This window comes from Rhinopithecus roxellana, chromosome 16 (genome assembly GCF_007565055.1).
Source record: "Rhinopithecus roxellana isolate Shanxi Qingling chromosome 16, ASM756505v1, whole genome shotgun sequence".
Taxonomy (NCBI): domain Eukaryota; kingdom Metazoa; phylum Chordata; class Mammalia; order Primates; family Cercopithecidae; genus Rhinopithecus; species Rhinopithecus roxellana.
The window spans coordinates 103,733,689-103,743,803 of NC_044564.1; the positions used below are offsets into that span (position 1 = coordinate 103,733,689).

Sequence of the window (10,115 nt, forward strand, 5' to 3'; positions counted from 1 at the left end):
AAAATGCCTCTGAAAATGTATTCAGAGGTAAGACCAAAACAAAAAAATCAATGTTTTTCACCTGTTCTCAAAAGCCAAAAATATCCCAGTAGCAACAGCTACTATCAAATCTTCCCTAAATACTGTTGGTCTTTCTTATTGTCCATTTCTTTTCCTTTCATTGCTAACGTATCACAACTGTCAGCAGCTTGGAAGTAAACATTAGACTGCAAAGAGTTAAGAACTTTCTTTACCTGCTTACCATTCATGCACTTAATCCTTTGCAATATAACCTCTACCTAAACATGCTGACACTTGAAGATAAAAAGCTAATGAAATTTAGTCTCTCCAGTAGATGCTCCAGAAAAATCCTAAATACATAGTGACTCCTTTCTGAATGACTATGGTGTAAGAGGGTTTTGGAAAGAGAGTAGCTGAAATGAAAGATCTAGATAAGACAGGTTAGCAAGAACGGAGGTGAAGACAGTAAGGATTGTCTTTGGGTTGGGAAGAGTGTAGGTGCTTTTATTTTTTTCCTTATTTATCTTACATGAACATCAATTGATTTTGTAATAAGAAAAAACTACTAAGTTTTTTTAAAACTTTAAAAATTCTTCTCTCAGCCTAAATGAAATGACAAATATTCATTTACTAGAGCCCACATGTAATTATGTTAATGTCTCCCCATTTTTGGAGTAAGAAGAATTTTTTTAAGAAATAGGGTCTTGCTCTGTCACCCAGGCTGGAGTGCAGTGTCATAATCATAGCTCACTGCTGCCTCAAACTGCTAAGCAGAAGCAATCCTCCTACCTCAGCCTCTTGGGCACCTGGAACGATTATAGGCATGAGACACTGTCCGGCTCCCAAGGTTTTTTTTTTTTTTTGGTTTGTTTTGTTGTTTTTGAGATGGAGCCTCACTCTGTTGCCAGGCTGGAGTGCAGTGGCGCAATCTTGGCTCACGGTAACCTCAGCCTCCCAGGTTCAAGTGATTCTCCTGCCTCAGCCTCCTGAGTAGCTGGGACTACAGGTGCCTGCGACCACACCCGGCTAATTTTTGTATTTTTAGTAGAGACACGGTTTCACGATGTTAGCCAGGATGGTCTCGATCTCTTGACCTCGTAATCCACCTGCCTCAGCCTCCCGAAGTGCTGGGATTACAGGCGTGAGCCATTGCACCTGGCCTCCAAGTTATTTTTAAGTGACTCCCTCAAGAATGCAGGTACTTAATTGCTTGGTTCTGGACACTTGGATATTTATCTTAATAAAACCATACAGCAAACAGAATCAAACACAGGGCTTAGAGTGTATCATGTACTTAGTGCAGCACGTAAATTGTGAATGTATGTACGTATGTAAAATCTGGATGAATGTTCCCAAAAATATTAATAATGGTTATCTCTGGGTAGGAAGAATTAGGAGTGATTTTTACATGGTTCTTTATACTTTTCTACATTGTTCCAATATTTGTATGAGCATATATTATTTTCATAAGGAGTAAAATGATTTTATCCTAAGAGAAACAGATGATGGGTAGTGGTAGTGGCTTAATAACGGCCATATTTGCTAAACAGGATCTAGGTTCTTGTCACTTAAAAGTATGGTCCAAAGAACATCCATATCACATTGGAGCTTGTTAGAAATACAGAATTTTCAGCACCCACCTACTGATTCATAATCTATATTTTAATAAAATCCTCAGATGATTCATATGTACATTAAAATTTGAAAAGCACTTATGTGGATGCTAAGGGCTTTATGTGCTGGGAGGACAAGAACAATGTCTACCTTGCTCATCCTTATATCCCTAGAACCAGCAGTGCTTGAAACATATAAGTGTTTGTTGAATAAATAAATATGTAAATGATATCACTTCTGGGTAGGCAATTGGGCAGTGGAGATTATATCTATTTGCATTATTTATTTTCTACCAGAATTCCCAGAAGTAGGTGCTTATTATTTGCTGTAAATGCTCTTAGTTTAATAACAACACTGGGCCCCTGAGAATCTACAACTATATGTAACTTTTTTTTAAAAGAACTCCTTCCTTGCTCTTACCTCTGAGATCCACATGCCTCCTCAATAATTTCTACAACCTCCTGTCTATGGGAATAGCCTAGAGTTAGTTACTCTCTCTACAATCTCTCCCTAAAAGCAAATCCATGCTAAAGATTTTAACTACCACCTGTGAGAGAAAACACTATTTAAATTACAGTCCATGCACTCTATCTGCCTATATTTTCAATTCTATTTCCTGAACTTCACCTCAAATTTAACATGTCCAAAATTAACAATTTTTCTTCTTTTTTGAGACACAGTTTCACTCTTGTTGCCCAGGCTGGAGTGCAGTGGCCTGACGTTGGCTCCCTGCAACCTCTGCCTCCCGAGTTCAAGCAATTCTGCCTCAGCCTCAGGAGTAGCTGGGATTACAGGTGCCTGCCATCAAGCCCGGCTAATTTGTTGTATTTTTAATAGAGACAGGGTTTCACCATGTTGGCCAGGCTGGTCTCAAACTCCTGGCCTCAGGTGATCCACCCGCCTCAGCCTCCCAAAGCGCTGGGATTATAGGCGTCAGCCACCGCGTCCGGCCCCAAATTAACAATTTTATTCTCTGTCAGCTATCTTCCTCTCCCCATCCAGAAGAAAGTAACTAGCTCTCCATCATCACAGTCTCTAGTTGTACAAGTTTTAGACAAGAGAGATCAGCTGGCCCAACATCACCTTATGGAGCACAGGCTCTAGAAGAAGAATTAAAGGACAGCCAAGAGGCTAGTTATTGGCAACATCAGCGCTCTACGATCTAAATCACTTTATTCCCAGTACACTATTGCATGCTGGAATTCAACAGCATTCCCATTTTTGCCAACAGCACTTAAACTTACTTTTTAGAAACCCAGGTTAAAAATATCATCACCCAGACACAAGAAATCAAGTCCTGTGTATTGTTCTTTCGGCATTTCCCCGGTTCCTTTTTTCTTCCTTGTCAGAACACCCTGCACTTCCTTTCCACTTACAGTTCTTTCATCATTCAATGCCAGCCTTCCCAAATCCTCTACCCTCACTAAACATATGTCCACAAATAGAATCGCTAAAATATAAATGCTTATTCCTGCATTTGATATCTTTGTCCATGGACCAACAGGGATGGTTTCCAATCGTTCAAACCCTATTCATCCTCAGAGTCTAGCTCAAACACAGCCTTTTCTACTTAGCTTCCATCTGCCCAATTTCTAATATACTACTCTATCATTCACTTTTATATTTGTTCACAGATTGATTTTTACTCACTGGAAACGTGCTATCTTCAAAAGCATAAAGAATCTGATATATCATCTAGGTTGTTCTTTTTTTTTTTTTTTTTTTTTTTTTTTTTCCACATCTGAGAAAACTGAAGCCAAGAGAAATATGGCTTACCTCATGTTAACTGAGAAATTGTAAATTTCAGGCCGGGCGTGGTGGCTCACGCCTGTAATCCGAGCACTTTGGGAGGCCAAGGCGGGCAGATCACCTGAGATCAGGGGTCACTACCCTAACCCGGCTACTACAAGAGTCTCGATCGTCCTCCAAACTTTCACCTGTCCCAGGATGAAGATTTTACCTGATGACACGCCCAGAAGTGTGGGAAGGACTGGCCAAGTGGAAGACTGCCACGCGATGCTCGTGGACTGACTGAGGAGTACCCAGCCTGGAGCACGCTCAGCCTGTGGCCGGCCTTCCCACCAAGGGGTAGGCAGGTGCCCAGAATGCTGGAGGATGCCCGGTAAGGGTACCTGGGCCACCAGCCGTACCTGTCTGAAGGCGCCCAAGCATTCCCGGCTACCGAGCTGAGCCTCCCGTACCTTACCTCACTCAACAGTACCTGCAGCCGCTCTGCTTTACGGCACTCACAGCAACCGCTGCAAAAGCGGCCGTCAAGTGCTGAGCCGCGGAGGCTCGCTTGGATCCTGCTGGGAGGTTCCTGCGGTCCAGCAGCAGCCTTGGCGTGCGTGTGGCTCTTGTCGAATCCTCACAGCCAGAAGTTCACTGAGCCCTGGCGATTCCTCGCTTTTATAATCTAGCCACTTAGCCAGAGCCCTCTTTTATCTCTTGCCTAGTTAACAACTACAGCAGCGCACCGAGGCAGTCTGAGAGTTTTAAGTTCTCAAACGCTTTCGAAAGCGGACGATGAACTGGAGGCAGCAGCTGAGCTGTTTTCCAAGCCCATTAAATGTGAACTTCTGATAAACGAGTGATTTTTTAGTGCGTATGCTTTGCTAGAGGGATTCAGCATAACTCCCTGAAGTTGGTTTGGATACAGTTAGTAGAGATAGGGGATAGAGTGGGAACTAGCAGCTGCGTTCACTATTGCTCATGAAGTTGAGGTGCCGTTATGACATTAAAGATCCAGCGGCCTGTTGCCCTCCAGTTTAAGGCTGGATACAATTTTGGACCTGATTCTTTAACTTTTTTCTTTTCTTTTTATGTAGAGACTTTGGGGGCCAGCGGGGCGGGGGGGGAGGGGAGCGTCCTCACCATCTTGCCAAGGCTGGTCTCGAACTCCTGGCCTCAAGCGATCCTCCCACCTTGGTTCTTTAACGGTGTAATCCAAAAGATTGTTGTTAATCTTGTTATAAATTTTTGAAAACCATAAATCACTAAACCAGTTACCGTAATTATAATTTATTTCTACAAAATGGAAAATACCCCTATCATATATTTGTTTTCTAAGCTTTGTTTTTAATTCTATCAATACAGAAAGAAAAGGATGAAAAAGTCTTCCTCACTTCATAGAGGTTATCACTTTTACCAACTTGTTTTTCCTTCCAGAAATTTCCTACATACATACAAGCTTACTGTAGAAGTCCTCTTATCCAACGCACTCAGAACTGGTAGGTACTCAGTAGGTTAATAAAAAAAAAAGTGGAAGGTTACACCAAGACGAAGGAAGTTATCAAAGCTTAATGGCATCATTAACACGGGTGCTAATGTGATGGGACATGGGAAAACTTGAGCATCACATACCTGCTATGGATTGAAACACATCGAATATAAAAATTCCTGAGCTTATAATGACTCCTTAAAAAATAAAATTCAGTCGTGATTGAAGGTTGCCAGGTTGAAAATTAAATATTCTAAAACTTGATAAAGGGAAAACATCAAGCATGTATCCTGCCCTTCTTGTACGAACTGAATTTCAGTGTAACCAAAATACTTGTAAGAATTCCAGCTAATAAATGGAGAATAATAAAACAATCACGATTTTGCAACTCCTAATAAAATAATAGAAAGGGCAACATCAATAGATAAAATTAAGGTGAAAGGTTGATGGGGAACTTTATAATAGACCGGCACCACATGAACCCACTCATCTTCATCTCACTGAGTTTGGGAAAAGCATAGATTACGTACTTCCTGATGTGACAGATCCTGATGTGACAGAAAATACACAGCCACACCTGTGAAGGATTCTTGCCTAAAAATTGAACCTGCATTTACTCAAACTCTAGATCTAACACAGGATATAGAGAAGCAACTAGCTAAATTCAGAAAACGGGACATTCTACAAGACAAATTTCTCAGTTTTTTAATCAATGGCATTTAAAAGCAGAGGGAACTACTACAAAATCAAAGATTTAAGAGATATAACGAAGTACAATGTGTGGACCCTGTCTGGATCCTAGTTTGAACAAGCTAACTGTAAAAAGCTATTTTTGAGACAACTGAAATTTTAGTATGGACTGATCCATTAGATAATAGTACAGAATTACTGTTAATTTTGCTAAGAATGTTAACAGAATGTGGCTATTTTTAAAAAACCATCATTGATGCATATAGCATACTTACAGGTGACATTTTAAAACAAAATAGATGGCACAAACATGGCAAAATGTTCACAATTGATTAGGTGATGAGCACAAAGCACTGGCTTTCTACTTTTCTGTATATTTGGAAATTATAATTAAAAGTAACAGGAAAAGGGAAAAATTATCAGGTTCTTAGAAGTAAATACTTTTCAAGTGTATAACAAATCTAGTTCTGAATAAAGCTTTTTAAAAAGGCAGTTTCAGTAGAGGATTACAATGGCCCATCTTCTGATTTGAACTAAGTTCATTTTAAGTATGGACGAACTGATTAGAGTATCTCACTTGTTTTTCTTAGAACACCATAGAAATAATGCATCATCCATCATTTTTAGTTTCTGTTTCCATAAAATGGACCAGGAACTTAAAGATACAAGTGAAGGAATATGAATTTGGAGTCCTGGAATTTTTTTAAAACAGATCTTCCCCTATCACTCACAATTACTTTGGCCACAACTAATTTGGCAACTTTTTAAACTCTTCATCTCTAATGGTTCCCCTACTTATAAGTATCTTTTCATCCTCATTTCATATTTATATTGGTTTATATATTTATATAATTGGTTTACATACTCGTATGACTACAACAGTGACTACCACCTGCATAAGCAGGTTTCGGAACAAACATAACTGAAGGTAAATATACAACTCAATGGGTAGCAGTGTTACTTATCAAGCATACTGAAAGGTCAGATGTGAGCCCTCAGCTCATGGCAAACGTCAGTCAGTATGCTTTAACCTGGTTAGCAAATACAGTTGAAAGATGAGGGTACAAGGATGCATACAAACAGCCTCTCTTACAAGTAAATATTAATGTTCTATAAACTACTCAGCTGTGCACACAAGCAAGGATCCTGGCCCACTCCTAACATTTGTAGGGTCTGGGCCAAGAATACAAATGAAAGTCAACCCTGACACATTTTCAGTGTCTGAATAGCTGAGCGTTAACCAACAAATAAAATGTTAATACTCTTCTACTTTAACACATTTCTTCTCAAGGAACAGAAATCTAGGTTCAAATATGCAATTCGCAGATTCTTCAGATGTGTACTAGAAAGTGACATTAGGGTTGGCCTGCCCTTCCCTGATCCCCTGGATCTCTTTTTACTTCTAGCTTAAGCCTGCCATAGGGGCCTATCAGGCATGCATGTGGACAACTCAGTCTGCACATCCAAGCTTCATCTGTACTTCCCACAAACTGCCGGCCATTGGGGTATAGACATCTGTAGTAGTCTTTTGTCAGGATGGACTTGGACAAAAGGCCTGCACATATCCTGGGGGCAAGCTTCAGGCTGATGAGGCAAGGAATTCTGGGGTCCTGGCTGATAACATAGTATAGAATTCTGTGGGTAAAGGAACATGGATTCCAAGTAGGCATCTGTTGGCTCTTCAATTTTTCATCCCACAGACAGAGACACAGCAAGAGTGTGGGGATCCTGTTAGTTAGCTTGCCTTAGGTAGGTAACAAGAGAAGGGTCCTGGAGAGCCACTAGCCCATGGGTCAGTGCCTCATCCCCAGATAACATAAAAAGCAGCCTGGAAAAAAAGCTGCAGGCACCAATAAGGGAACTAGCACAGGATGTTGTGCCTGGAGACATGCCCACGACTGCACAGATGGAAAAACCTACGGCCCATTTGGATAAAAACTTACACAAACCTCCAGCTCACTCAGATAAGGGAACAAGGCCTGGCCTAGAAATGCCTTTGTCCTTTGTATAGTCAGCAGATTCCCAGGAAAAGTTTCTTCTCCTGTTGTAGGCACGGGCACAGTGGGCTCTGGTAGGTTCCGGTGGGCGCTCTACTTTCCTTTGTTAGGACTATAAGTCCAGCTGCTATGTCCACCTTAGCCCGATTGGTCCTGGGCCAAACTTTCACTTCAGCTTCTGATAGGTCCTGGGCCAAGCTAAGCAGCATCTATGAATCATCATTTCACCTCCTGACTGGCCCCGGGCCAAGCCATCACGCGTTCTCCAAGACAGCCCACGGAATAAGCACATTCCTTCCCCTTCGTCCATAAAAACCCTGGACCCCAGGCTCATGGTGGGTATGACCATTTGGGATCCCCTCTCTGCTGGCAGAGAGCTTTCTTCTTTCACCCTTTGGGCTCTAACTTCACCTCTCTGTCCGTGCTCCATAATCGTCTTGGAGGTAGGACAAGAACTCCAGGTGTTATCTCAGACAAGGAAAGACTGTTTCAATAACATGGTATAGAAGTGGGTAAAGAAACATGCATTCCAAGTAGGCATAATCCCTTGGCTCCTCAATTTTTCATCCCATGAAGAGAAGCACAGCAAGAGTGTGTGGGTATCAGGTCAGGGTCCCCTCTTACCCAAGTATAAGTGCTTGCACACACTGATGGTATCGTACTCTATATATTGCTGGATGACGTTTTTTCTGTTTAATCATCATGAACGCACTTCCATTAACAGCATATCCTTTAACAGCTGTGTAGGATCACATGGAAATACCACAATCTAACTGTCTGCTGTTGTGCTGACCTTGTGCAAAAATAAATAAATACAAATACCATACAGTGTAAGTGTAAAATGGGGTTTAGTAAGGAAAAGCTTGGACAGAAAAGTAGAGTGCACATAATATCCTGAGCTCTTATGCCACAGAACTCCCAGCCAGGCACAATTGAACTGGTATACCAAGGAAAAGGCTCTAATTAAGCCAATTGTCATAATGGTCTATATATTTATAACATTTATTGGGGAGGGGAATATGCAGAATATGTAATAGCTAGAACACTACTTAATGTAGTTTGCTGGTGCAGCAAGTTAGAAAAGGGAGCCTTAAAAATTCTGTTATCACATTCCTTTGTTGAGGCAACTTAGGCCTTTTGAACCAGTTCTGAACCTTGCTACCAAAAAAGGAAAAGGAATTTACCTCCAAGGTCATCCAAATTTGTAGGTCTTCAATTAATAACTAGGTTGCTACTATTAGCTATGGTAATGCTGCAATTAACATTGGCTTTTTTTGTGAGTACATATGTAAGAGAAATACTTATAAAGGAAATTAAGGAAGTATGTGCATTTAAAAATCTTAATATTGCTAAAACTGTTCTCCAGAAATGCTGCACCCATTCACTCTCCATCTTCTACAGCGGTTTCTTGATCAATCTTTGTCCATTCTTCTTCCTGTGACTCAAGACTACCCAGTCTCCTTTCATTCTTCTTACAGAACTTCTTAGTTATAGGAGCTCCAGTCTCACTGATTTTTTTTCTTCTGAACTGTTTTCAAGTTAGAAAAAGAATTTTTAAAAGGTTTAGGTTCTGATTCTGACTCTTAGTTACCATCTACCAAAATGTAATTCAACATGTGGCAAGATCCAAAGAAACCAAAGTCTTAAGTTATATTATACTTACTTACATAGCATGTTTCATTTTCCATCTGTAGGTACACTGTTCAAAACAGTGGCTACTAGCAATATGCAACTCTATGTAGCCACATATAAAGTGTTCAGTAGCTGCCTATGGCCGGTCACTACTGTATTGGACTGCACAAATAACTTTTCATAATTGTATAAAATTCTGTTGAACAGTAGTGCTCTAAAATGTTAAGCTTTTTAGGCAAAGGAACTATGACTTTTTTTATATTCTCTTCCCCAACAGCATATTGTATTTATACTTAAATAAAAGTTAATACAATCAAACAATGAAGCAAAAGAGAGCAGGAAAAGAGTTTTTAAATTTTTATTGAGATATTCCAGGTGCTTCTGTAAAATCTTAACTGGGACATTCTATACAGAACACAAAATCGTTTCAAAATACAAGTTACTCCACTTTGAATACCCTATTTTAAAGTGAAAAAAAAAAACATTTTAAAAAGGCTTTGTCTTTTTTCTAAGGAAAATGAGGCCATGTGCTTCTTAAAACACTACTGTGCAGCACTGAGTACATCATTTGTAGTTCATTAAAGGTCTTCAGCCATAACTTAAAGGCCAAACCTGAGGAATTAGCATTTTTATTATCACAACTGCATAGCAAAACCGTGTCCAGATAATAGACATAGTAAATCTGTAGATTCAGATAACCTGTAAACCATTTAATCCAATTTAAAGCAAAACAAATATGTCAGGAGAGATATCAAGAGATATCCAGGTTAACATGATTTTGAAATGCTTCATCTTTTTAAAAAAATGACAATGCAACAAAGTTGTCAAATGTTCAGTGGTTACATTTTATATCATTTATCCAGTGACAACAAACTGCCCAGTCATTTGGTTGTTTGGAAAGAACTGTTTAGACCAAATTCACTCTTTGCATGTGGCACTGGGCAGCCCAAACTTCAAAGTGC

At 40.0% G+C, this 10,115-nt stretch overlaps 1 protein-coding gene across 10 annotated transcripts in view; it reads right to left on the reverse strand.

Annotated features, from left to right (window-relative positions):
- The window catches only part of FKTN (fukutin), a 94,586-nt gene extending 90,730 nt beyond the window's left edge, over positions 1 to 3,856 (reverse strand). For 7 of the 10 annotated variants that reach the window (XR_004054022.1, XR_004054023.1, XM_030920044.1 and 4 more), the window contains exon 1: positions 3,391 to 3,836. The gene's annotated coding sequence lies outside the window, so the exon portion shown is untranslated. Of the gene's footprint in view, positions 1 to 3,390 lie in introns of all 10 variants that reach the window. The other 3 variants (XM_030920040.1, XM_030920039.1, XM_030920041.1) reach the window with 2 other exon arrangements.
- Between the last annotated feature and the right edge of the window lie 6,259 nt (positions 3,857 to 10,115).